This window comes from Pinus tabuliformis, chromosome 7, assembly GCF_031772625.1.
Source record: "Pinus tabuliformis cultivar Carrire ecotype Pingquan chromosome 7, CPIR1, whole genome shotgun sequence".
NCBI classification, from domain to species: Eukaryota; Viridiplantae; Streptophyta; class Pinopsida; order Pinales; family Pinaceae; genus Pinus; species Pinus tabuliformis.
Window position 1 is genome coordinate 1,634,186,604 of NC_142293.1, and position 13,146 is coordinate 1,634,199,749.

The window sequence follows — 13,146 nt, forward strand, 5'->3', positions numbered from 1 at the left end:
CAGATTACTTGATCAACTCAAAATTAAAAAGGGGAAAATGTTATTCCGAATTGAATGAATTTTATGACACTTTGACACAACTTTGATTTTTCAATTTTTAAGAGTCGAGAAAAAGCTAAAGGTGACTCTAGTTGCCTTCGTTTTTTAATGAGCTTGAAGCGACAAGTGCTGAGATGGACCTTTTCTTTTAAGGAGTCAAAAAGGAACGAAAGTGACTGCTCTGGGAATCTAGACAGAGGAATTATCAAACCAATCACAAAACTGCAATATACACCTTGGTGGTAAATTAAAGAGAAATTACCAAGGATTTTACGTACGACAGTCAATCTTCCCGAATGTTGTGTTCAGTGGATTGCGATCGATAGGGCAGCAAACACAGCTTCCTAAGGATAAAGGATATCAGCCTATTTTGGTCTCCCAATATATACTTGACGGTACAGGGAGCACAAGTCCGTACTGGCACTTGTCGTATCAAAGAGGAGGAATCACCCAACCTTTGATGAAAATGATAGTTACCAGGTTTTACAACGCCGGAATACATCTCTAGCCTAGACTTCTAGATGTTGTGCGTTAGGTTCCAAAGAATTTTTATGTTCATTGAGGTTTATTTTAGAGTTGATCTTTTTAGAAGTTTGCCTTTAAAGGTTCACCATGTGTTGTAGATGTAAAATTCTTAAATATGCAATCTAAAATGATAAACAGTCGTTTATTTTCTTTTAGCAATGAAAATCCTAGCTACTAAAGAAAGAAGAGTGTGATTCTTTCAACAGAGAGCAGAGAGCACACACTAAATGAACTTTTCCTAAATCATTTTCCGCATGCAATCTAAATGCAAATGCACATGCATGTATTTTTTTTTCCATTTCCTTAATGTGAGAATGCTAAAAAGGAAAACTAAGTATAGATTTGAACTATTTTCTTCAAAGCGACACTTCAATTATTTCTTTTCAAAACGAAAGGAAGACTAAGACGACATTTTCAATTTCGAATGGAAAACTACTTTCAACACTTCAAATACTGATAATTCAAAATCAAATACAATGGCAAAATTACAGTCGACTATCTAGAAGAGGAAGACTTTACGACATTCTTCTTTTCGACTCAAAATGACAGTTACGACACTTCTTTTCATCAAAAACGACAGTTCGATTAAGCTACTTTTGACAAAGGAGGATTGTAAATGATGAAAAATACATAAACAAACATTCACATATCCTGATCAATGGAGGCTGAATAACGTGAAGGAAGGAGGCTTCAACAATGATATACTGATCATAAGAAACAAAACTACTGAATAAAGTTGAAAACAAGGAAGAAAAAACCAAATTCCAGAGAGAGAAACAGTCTCATTCAGTCATCGCACCTATCCTTAAGGGAAACAGGGATGCATCTCACCTACAACACATGGGAGGTGTGATGCATCCAGGCTGCCAGTTACAAACAGTGCGATGGACCAGGGAACGAAACTGAACTTGTTTTTTGCTCAAAATTTGCAGCTAAGTTCAGTGATTTAGGTTGAGCTACGATAGGAAATAAAAACAAAGTATAAGGGTATGATCTTATGAGGTTAATGAGCTACCAAAAAGGCACTTAGGATGTTTGCAGGTCAGATGTTCAGTTCATAAACCAACCCAGAGATTGACTGAAGCAACATTGATCTACTTTGCACTTGCATAGCAAGAGTAGTTCGAAGGCTAGCTGGCTTAACTTCAAGCTCCGTCTATAGTTTATATAGCAAACAATAGTAACAAACAAACAAACTATTCGCTCCCCAGCGGAGTCGCCATTTTGTTTCCGGGAAAACTAGTGTCTTTTTGATCTGCTAGTCCCACTAAGACGGGTAGCTATCTTAGAAACAAAAAATTCAAGGCACTTCAAGATTTCCTTTATGTATGATAGATAACAGAGAAGCAGAGAGCACCAACCTGTATCTTCCACTTGGCTCCTTGCTTGTTTCCTCTCTCCCTTGATAGAGCTTGCCACTCTTCTCCTACTTGTCCTGCTTTAGAGAATATCTGTAGAGGCAAAGCAACAACACACCATCAAAGCATCGAGATCTATGATATCATAAACAATGCAGAATCAGAAATACATTAACCATACAATTGCATCCACAAATAACAAGATTTACAAATACACAATTATATGGAGGAAAACTCAAAGAACTTTATTGATAGTAGAAGTAGAAGAGAGGATTACAACCCAGCTATCTGATCCAGCATCATCCTCCCAGCATGAAAGCCCTCTTCACCTCATGAAAAGCAAGATCACCCAACAATACAATGTTTCTTCTCAAAGAGAAACCAACAACACTTCCTTACAAATTACAAAATTCCAGCCTCTAGATCTCTTAGATGAGGGATCCATTTATAGATATTTATAGAGGGGTGAGTCAGCTTTTGGGTTTTTGATTAGTGTCATTTCACTAATAGTTCTTGGTCCCACTTGGAGATTTCATGATCTCCTACTCATCCCTGAGCGAATTCAGAGAGGCAAGTGTCATATGAGAAGTTTCTAGAAGATTCTATGGGTTTCCACTTAGCAAACTATCTCTGCCATTTGTCTACTCTCTCTCATCGCACCCTACAAAATGGCTTTTCAGTATGCATCGCACCTCTTGTGTGTAGCAGGTGAGATGCATCGCACCTTGACCAAGGAGCAGTCTGCATGGTCTAGTTTTGGCCAATTCTGAGTGGTTTTTCAGGTGGAACTTCTGGGAAATGATGTAATCAGTTGACCATGATCCTTTAGGGTGTGAAACAACACTTTTAGGGGTTTAAGAGCCCTTGTTTTATCGACATATTTGATTGGGGTTGCAGTGCCCAAATATGTCTATAACAACAAGGGATGTTACAGATCAGTTAGAAACTATAGTGCTGAACATGTCTCTCCAAACCGAAGAAATCGAAAGGTTGTCAGCTCAAGTAAATCTTCTACAAGATCAGAAGACAAAGACTGAGACTTTCCATGTAGCAGAGCTACAGAGAGCTCAAAACTAGGTAGAAATATGGAGGAAATCGGCAACTAAGTCCTTTGTTGGCCACGCATTAGACCAAGTCAAAGAAATTAAATGGAACAACATCATTGAAGAAATAGATGAAATCTGGCCATGTGTCCAGATTATATTTGAACAGAAAGAGTTGATGGAGAAAGACAAGCAAACCATTTCCACTATCAATGTTGAATTGGGAGAAATGCCTGCCACGGCTAACCTAATCATAAAGTTTCTCAATTCTAAAAACATATATGAGCTGGATGATTTGGGAGTAGATGACAGTACAGAAACAATCTTAGAAGCAAAGAAAGTTCTAACAAAGAAGAACTTGGTTGTGCAGCTGACAGAGAAATGTCACACTTTGGAGGTAGTAGTTAACAGGTTTTTCACTAGAATAGAAGCATTAAACAAGAAATGTTTGCCTTGTTTATTTGTGATCAATGACAAATGGATGACTAGGAAGATTACAAGAATAATCTTCAAGACATTGCAAAGGATACAGCCAAATCTTCCCACATCAAAGGTGTTATGACAAGAAGAAATTTTTATGAAGCTATCAATTACATGAGTTTCATCCAACATGAGATAAAACACATTTTTGTAGTAAAACCCACTTTCGCTCGGTATACCGAGGTAGATGAGATCTACTGCAAAGTAACAAAACATTCCATTCCAGATGAGGAGCAGTGGGATAAGTTGTGTGAATTCCAGGATTAAAAGAACAAGTCAGCTTCACCAGCGCAACACCCAAATAGTGGCCACTCAACAATTGTTCTCCACCAAAGCAGTGCCAAATTTCCAGATCACTTCACCAGATTCATCTCTTTTGATCGCATTATTTATTTTCTGTTAGTTCGAAGTTAATAATAGGCTGCCATGTCGATGATGCATTTATTGTACTCTTTTTGTAAATTATGTTTAAATACTTCAATCTTTCGAAGTATTGAGGGTTGGTTCCTAAACATTGTAACTCTTTCTATCAAGCATTGTACTCTTTCCATGTTGCTGGAGCACCATTAATAAAAAGACTCTTCACAGGATACTTGTGTTACGAAATACTGGTGATGTTTTTCCTACTGTAATTGTGTTTTCATTGTTATTCTCTTTGTGCTACGCATATGAAATCTAATTGTAAAACAAGAGATGTGAAAAAAGGATATGTTTTTTAACACCTTGTTTGGACTGCGTTTACACCTTTTCTCCATTCCATAATTTAATTTAAAGATCCTGTAAATCTATCTAGCTTGCCCTGTGATTACTCCTTTGAACTTTTGGTACAACATCCAGTTTTATTTGACTCCATAGCCCAATGGAAAGAAAGTAATTTGATTAGATCAACCAACCAAACCAATCAAACAAATTCAAACAAACGACCAAGCATAATCATAACTAGCCTAAAATCAACTTAAAAAGCAAGTTAAATCATAAAGAGAGTGCCCTCTCTGAAGCTGGTAGGGCTAGATCCCAGTTTCAAAAGTGGTTTGATGTTGTCCAATGTATCTACTCCCGCAACCTCAAAAATACAAAATGATAACAGGATCTATGACAGACGAAGAGTATATGACTAAGTTCTTGGAGTTGTTGAGGTATGTGCCATATCTTAAGGATGAGAAGACAAAGGTTCAAATATTCATTAGTGGATTTTCATTAGAACCTAAGGGTCAAATTGAGTATGAAAAGCCTCAAACATTTGAGGAAGTAAATGGGAAGTTCAAGCATTGTTATGAGCACTCTAATAATAAGTTGGAACCTAAATAGGGTTGGAAAGGTAATCAAAATACTAAAGCAAAGTGGGATAAGAAGTGAGGAAGACCTCATGATGCAGGTAATAAGGATAAGGAGAATGTAGTGTCGTACAAGAAATTCAATGCAGTTGACAAAGGACAGGGATTTCAGTCAAAGGAGCAGAACAAGGGTGATGGAAGGAATCCTTTGCAGTGTTGGACTTACGGCAAGGAGCATTACATGAGAGATTTTCCACAACATCATGGTGGAAGACCTTATATTTATAGTGCTCAGGAGGCACAGACAGTTGGGGTTGTTGGAGAGAGTATTCCTTGGATTTATGCATCATTGGTTGATAGGCAGGTTGATCATCAAGCATCTATTATTGAGATGGAAGGTAAGATTTGTGATCAAGTTGTTTCTATTTTGATTGACCTTGGATCTAACTATAGTTATATTAGTCTTGACCTCATGGAGAAGTGTTGCTTGAATAAAGAAGTGCATGCAGAGTCTTGGTTGGTGTAGTTGGCTATAGGAACCAAGAAAAGAGTTCATCATTTGGTAAGATCTTATGCATTTGAGTTGAATGGTATTTCTACATCAACACATCTAAATGTGCTTCAGTTGGTATCATACAGTGTGTTTTTGGGTATGGATTGGTTTCACATTAACATGACTAAGGTATATTTTTATGATGAGGTTATTGAATGATTGGATGACGATGGAGAGAGGAGAATCTTGTAGGGTGAGAAGAAGCCTTCATTAGTGAGAATGGTTACAGCTATGAAGGAGAAGCACAGTAGTAGGAAAGGGTGTGTATTATTTGCAGTTCATATTTCTAGTGACAAAGGGAAGGATATTGAGGATGTTGAAGTCTTGAAGAGGTATCCAATTTTGCAACCAAGATGTATTTCTAGTAGAGATTTTAGAGTTACCGCCTCATAGGGAAGTAGAATTTTCTATTGAGTTGACGTCGAGAACAACACCGACATCAAAGGAACCATACAGGATGAGCACTCTAGATTGGTGGAATTGAAATTTAATCTTAACGAAATGCTTGATAAGGGATACATTAGGTCAAGCATATCAGCTTAGTGTGCACTAGTATTGTTTGTGAAGAATAAAGATGGTACTCTCAGGTTGTGCATTGATTGTAGGCAGTTGAATAAAGTGACAATTAAAAACATGTATCCTTTATCATGGATTGATGACTTGTTTGATCAGTTGAAGGGAGTAGTTGTGTTCTCAAAGATTGACTTGAGATCATGATATCATTAGGTACACATCAAAGAAGAGTAAATCTACAAAACTACATTCCGTACCAGGTATGGGAAGTGTGAGTTTGTAGTAGTTCATTTTGGCCTTACTAAAGCTCCAAATACTTTCGTGTGTTTGATAAATAGTGTGTTGTATCCTTATCTCAACAAGTTTGTGGTAATATTCATTGACGATATATTTATATATTCTAAGAATGAGGAAGAGCATTCAGAGCACCTAACAGTAGTGTTAAGATTGTTGAGAAAGCATTAGTTGTATGCCAAGCTTAGTAAATGTGGTTTCTTTCAGACATAAGTTAATTACTTGGGACATGTTGTTTCTAAGGAAGGTATAATAGTGGATTCGGAAAATATCAGAGCTATCATGGAGTGGGAAGATCCTAGGAATGCGGATGGGGTTATATAATTCATGGGATTAGCAGGTTATTACATGAGGTTCACCAGGAACTTCTCACATATTTTTATTCTATTACCTCTTTGCAGTGAAAAGGGAAGAAGTTTGAATGGATTTATGAGTGTGAAACTAGTTTTGAACAGTTGAAGCATTTTCTTACAAATGCTCTAGTTTTGAATATTGCAGATCTGGATGAAGAGTTTGTGGTTTGTACAAATTCTTGCAAGAGAGGACTTGGTGGAGTCTTGATGCAGGAAGGATAGGTGGTATGATATGAGTCAAGGAAGTTGAACTAGCACGATTAGGCCTACATGACTCATGATATTGAGTTGGCAGTGATCATTCATGCCTTGAAGATGTGGAGGCATTATCTTGTTGGCAGGAGGTTTGTCTTAATGAGCGATCACAATGGATTGAGGTATTTATTTGATCAACCCAATCTGAATGCCAAGAAATCTAGATGTTTGGATTCTCTTAGTGAGTTTGATTCGAGATCAGGTACATCAAGGGGAAGGAGAAAAGGGTTGCAGATGCTCTTAGTAGAAGAGTACATGTGAATCACATTGCAGCAGTGAGTTCTTATGGGACAAACTTGCAGGATAGGATCTTGCAAGAAGGACATCATGATGATAGGTATTATTAGTTGAGGCCAAGGAAAATTTTAAGGATGGAAAATTTTCTTAAAGTTTAAAACATTGACAAATCTCACTAATCCCTAATATGCAAACTATAAAATGTTTATTGATATATTTGTAAAATTATTCAAATTTATAATGATTTTATATATAGTCTCTATATAATGTTGGCGATTTTTAAGGTAAAATAATTTTATATTCTAAAATTTGGACAAATCTTCTTTTATAAAATTGGAAATCGGCAAATCTTTTTTGTGGAAAAATCATGGAAAATTAGCCCACTGGGCGAACATTAGCCCTAAAATTTTCCATGGTTGAGGCATAGGTTATAGCAGCAGTGTGAAGGTGATAGGGATGAGGAGTATCATCTCACAACATATGGCTCGGTCAGATCCAGGAAAAGGATTTATGTTCCAGATGACGATGAGCTCAAGAATCTTATCTTGAGGGAGTTTCATGTCAAGTCATATTATATCAGTTAAGAAATTTTATAATTGGTTAGACTTGAAGAAAGAGGTAGCTGAGTTTGTTGCGAGATGTTTGGATTGTTAGCAGGTAAAAGTAGAGTGTAAGCATTCAGGTAATCTATTGCAACCAATTTTGATTCTAGAGCTGAAATGGGAGGTCATTTTCGTGGACTTCATTAAAGTTTTTCCAAGGCCATCGAGATAGCATGATTCCATAATGGTTGTGGTTGAAAAGTTAAGTAAGATAGCTCACTTAATCGTGGTTAAGTCTATGAATTCAACTAGTGAAGTAGATCATATTTTCATCAGGGAGATAGTGAGATTGCATGGTGTTCCTAAGAAAATTGTATCCAACAGAGATTCCAAGTTCACTTCCAAGTTTTGGAAAGAGGTGTTTGCAGGTTTGGGGACAAAGTTAGCCTTCAGTACAACTTATCATCAATAGATAATGGACAGACAGAGAGGGTTAATAGGATTCTCTAGGAAATGTTCAGGATGTATGCCATGCATCCGCAATGGAAGTGGGAAGAGTATCTTCCACTGGTAGAGTTTGCATATAATAATGAGAATCAAGAGTTCTTGAATATTTCTATTTGAGGCACTTTATGGGTAGAGTTATAATACTCCTATCTGGAGTGGTCCTGTGAACAAGGTGTTGATTGGACCAGATATGTTGGCACAAATGAAACAAGAAATGCAGGTTATTAAGAGGAATTTGAAGGAAACATAGGATATGCAGAAGAGCTATGCATATCAACACTTTGTTATTTTTATCTTTTCAATTTTTCACCAAACCTGTTTTTTTCTTGATCCACGTGTTGTATTCTCCTATTGTGCTTCTCAATTATTTCTTTGTTTCTTCTATAGGTGTTGATGACTTTTATCCAGTAATTTCCTTTAGTGGGAATTCAATCAAGGTGTTGACTAACTTGTAGAGTGATCTTATAATTCTAAATAGTTAGTTGAAGATGTTAACTTGGATAACCACTTCCTATGAGAAGATCCATCCTTTATTCTTGAAATTGTAAAAAACAATAAGAGATGGTATGCCTAAGAATCTTATCTGAATGGGATTAATTTATAACAAGGATTTATTTTTCTCTTTGCAAGCAAATGTTATCATGGTTGCGCTAGGAATCCATACATCTTATGGAAATCAATTTCCTTTTGCTATAGATATTAAGTTGCATGTATCATTTAAAGCATCAAGGTGATAAGGCTTCATCCCTTCAAAATGGATTTCATAGGAAATAAATACCTGCTTAACATATTGGATAGAAGAACAAAGGGCTTGATCATTCTAATATCTACTAAATCGAGGGTTTTATTATGGTAGCCATCACTTCTTCATCAGAATATTCTACTTTGTTGTCTAAAGTAGTAGCTTCTAGTGGAGATACAAAACATTCATTCTTCTTCAAATTCTCTTGATTTTTTGTACCCTCTAATAACCTTCATCATCAAAATTTATAGCAGATATTCAATTAGTTATTTCCAAATATTTTATAAGGCTTTCCTTTTCTATCATATTTTACTATAAATAATTTTTCTCTCTTTAAAGAGCAATTACTTGATGCTTGCTCTCTCTTCTAAGAATCCTAGCTCTCTTTTCTTCATACATTCTATTAAATTTGGATTTCAAACCAAAAAATGATTTGGGACCATAGTGATAAAATATTCATAAGGTGGATACTTGCAAGAGGTCTTTGACACACTACTAGAAGTAAAACTTTTATAAGTTTTATGTAAATTTGGATAGTTAATGCTGGAAGAATCTTTACAAACTCCAAATGTTTTACCTATGGTTTGGAGAAACATTAGCAAACTTTATGGAATGAAGAATGGTTTAGAGGAAGTAGAATAATTTTGAATAGTTCTTTGTAAGGAAGCAAGTTGTTGTTGGATTGACTAGATTTATTTAGAAATAGATAGGTCTATCTCAACTTTCCAAGGAGGTATGATTTTTGCAGACTCGTGAAGAGAAACTAGATGGACTTTGAGTCATTCCATAGGATGAAATGATAACTTACTCATGAAAATTGAATGAGTATAGTATTGTTAGTAATATTGGGATTTTGCAGTATTTTACATTTCTTAGGAAGACAAATAACTCGAATACGTACAAGTAGGTAGTCCTATTTTCATTCTTTGGGTTACTTAGGGTCCAAACACCCACTATCAGATACATTGTGCATTTCTTTGTGACTTACTAACATTGGACTCTACTAGCAAAACCTTCTTCTATGAAGCCTACATATTAGAGGCTAACAAACATTGCAAGATTAGACCAATTGTAATCTTTTTAGAACAATCAAGGGCATTAAAAATTCTATGAATTCACCATATTTAAGCACTTAGAATATCACACACTTTTGCATGTGATAAAGGATAAAGAATAGACATAAATAATGAGTTTGCTTGGTTTTGATAGCACTAGGTGTGATCATGTTATCAAGCATTCAATCACTCTTACTAACATAGAAAATATCCAATGCTTGGGCACATAAGCACACCCAATGGTATTAGAGCCCAGAAAAAGTGTATTCTTTATTTTTTATCACATGTAAAACTGTGGTGACATTATAAGTGATTAACTCTTGTGAATTCATAAAATTTATAGTGACATTGATTAGATTAAAAAGAATATAGTTTCTATAAGATTGAAATGTTTTTTATCCTATGTCACGTAGACTTCGATGAAGAAGGTCTTACCAATGGAGTTTGATGTTAGTAATTCGCAAAGGAGTGTGAAATTTTTAACCCGGTGGGTGTTTCGATGCCTAAGTAAATTGAATATTGAAAACAAGGCTATCAACTTGTAAGCATTCAAACTACATGTTTTCCTAATAAATGGAAAACTCTATGGGAAATCTTGCCACCTCTTATTTTATTATCTCAAAAACAAACAACACGTATTCATTGCAGAAATTGAACCTCTTCTTGAGCGGTGTATTCCTAAGTTAAAACCATTTGATATATATAAATTTAATCCATTCATTTTCAAAGCTGTAACACACTATCACGTCTCTAAAAATGTAATTTCAATTGAATATACTCATTTAAATAAGCACTTCCTCCAATTTTTTAAGAAATATATTAGAAAAATATGGGAATGTTTGTTATAAGTTTTCCTACCTTGGTTGTGTTCAAGTAGGAATCTCTCCTTTAAGGACTTAATGCCTCCATCTCAGCTTGTATCATGGATTCCAGACACATAATTTTCAAAGGCCCTTATCGGAGTTATGTAAGCCCCACTCCATGATGGCTCTATATGTTTTATTATATATCCTATTTTTTTTGTTTCTTTCTCGATCCCTGCATATTTCAAGTATTGACACTTCATATCTAGATTTTTGGTTTTTCTATGAAGCACAAGAGTGAACACCTTCCTCTACATTATAAAGTAGTATTTAGAGTAGCTAATACTATGAATCCTATAGCTATCTATGGTAGAATTAAAGGAGAAAGCATTGTTATGCATAATTTTATATAATTAGTCTATTACTACATCCATTTGTCTTGCAAAAAGTTAAAAGTTTCCAAAATATGGATAGTCAATACTACTCTAGTTCTCAATGATACAAAAAAAAGTCATCTCTAACTAATGCTACAGTCTAGAAAATCTATGGGTGTAGATCAGCTATAAAATTTCAACTTTTATATTTTCATATGAGAGAAAAACCCAAAAATTGGCCAAAATATAAAATCGTTGCAAAACCAATACTTTTTGGTTTGAGTGATGGTAAAAATTCCCATGAATTGTTTGCAAACTTTCTATCAATTGATGGCACCATAGCACTAGAATACCAGAATACCAAATAAGTTAATAAATAGGAATTTTCTTCTCTCCTAGTGGGGTTTTGTCCTAGTAGACAAACTTCACTTGACGGCCCTTCTTCCCATCAGTTGACAAACCCAACCGTATTGGAACATCATAATATTGATTATTTGGCTTCAATAACAAAAGTATTGATATGGTTGTGTGCTGGTAGAAATAATTAAACTGACATATCCTATTCTTATCAACAATTCTCATTGGTTGACGGAATCGAGGCTCGAAAATACTGACATATTGGAAAAATGCATGCACTCGTTTTAATGTAAATCCTAGTACAATTTTTTCCCAAGGGGACAAACCTCATTTGATGAAATTTTGTTGTCATAATTTTCTCATTTGAAAATAGAATTAGCTATTAGAACATCGAGTCAATTGGATGCATTTTCTTTAATAAAATTGCCAATATGGTCTTGTCCCAATGTGACAGATATCTTCTGAAATATTATTTTCATGTCAAAACTCTTATGTTAGTTGAAAAACACTAGATAATAAAAATTTTGGGTTTTTTTTCATATTTTTCTTTGTTCTGGTATAAAGACTCCACATTGAGGTCTTGACATGTTTTCTTTAGTAAACAAAAGAAACCATCTTGTTCACATTTTTCTCCACATTAAGACCCTGTTGAGGTAAAACACAACCCCTCGATTTTTTACTTGTTCACTTCAAATAATGGGGACCCTTTCTATAAAAAATTTGGCTAAACACCTTTTAGGATTTCTTTTTTGTTGATTATTCTATGCTTTTGTTAATTTTTCATTTTATTTGGATTCTTGTTTTGATTGCTTTGTTAAAGTCGATTTTTTATAAGCTTCCCATTGACGCTTGTTTCGCCTCATTTGGTCGACTGGTTTGTAAACAACACACCTTTGAAATCTAAACATTTATGTCCCCTGGGTTAAAATGCATAAAATGTACAATATTCCATTTTTGCAAATAAATTAATCCAATAATGCATTTATTTTAAATATTAATCCCTAGTTAGTTCTTACTAACATTTTTCAATTTTTTTACTTATACAGCCAAATCATGAAGCATCGGGATTTTAGAAAATCTCAGATCTGAGGATTAGTGAGGATTTTTCCTTTGTATCTTGAATTATGTATGAGGGGCAGAGTTTGCACTATTGTGGCTCTAGTTTTGAAAGAAAAAGTTCAAGAAATGTAAATGACTGTTGGAGACCAAGGTGAGAGAAATGGATGCAATAAATTCGTATTTCTAATACTATTGTTTCAAGTATCAGTTTCATTTTTATGATAACAAGAATGTGTCATTTTATTCATGTTTGTGCTCTTGTGTTGATATGGGTAATTTGTCTCAATATTTTTATTATGTATCTTTGTTCTTATGGATGAAATTCTGATTTCTAAGTAACTATTTACTCATAAATCTGTCTTATAAAACTAATTTATTAAATAGTAATGTGTTGTGAACTATTTCTGCATATTATTGTTTAATAATTGGTTTTACTGATATTGATAATCAATATCATTTTGTAAATTATTTCCTGAGTGTTGTTGGTTTATTATTTCAGTTAAAAGGTCTCAATAGGATGTGTTTCGGTATTCACAAATGTCAGTTAATTGAACTAATTCGTTAGCTTGACATTAACTAAAAGTCAGAAATATTTAAATCCTTGTCATTTAATTATCTTGCTCTTAATTCAGTTAGATCTATATCTGCCTAATTAAGATAGGATTAACATTAGTTTATTTTGGTTGCATTATAGAATAAGTTTGCATTTAGAGTAATTTCTACATTCTTTTAAGTCCTCTTCTCAAAGAGGCAAAACTTTAGTAGTGGATTGGTTGAGTCCCA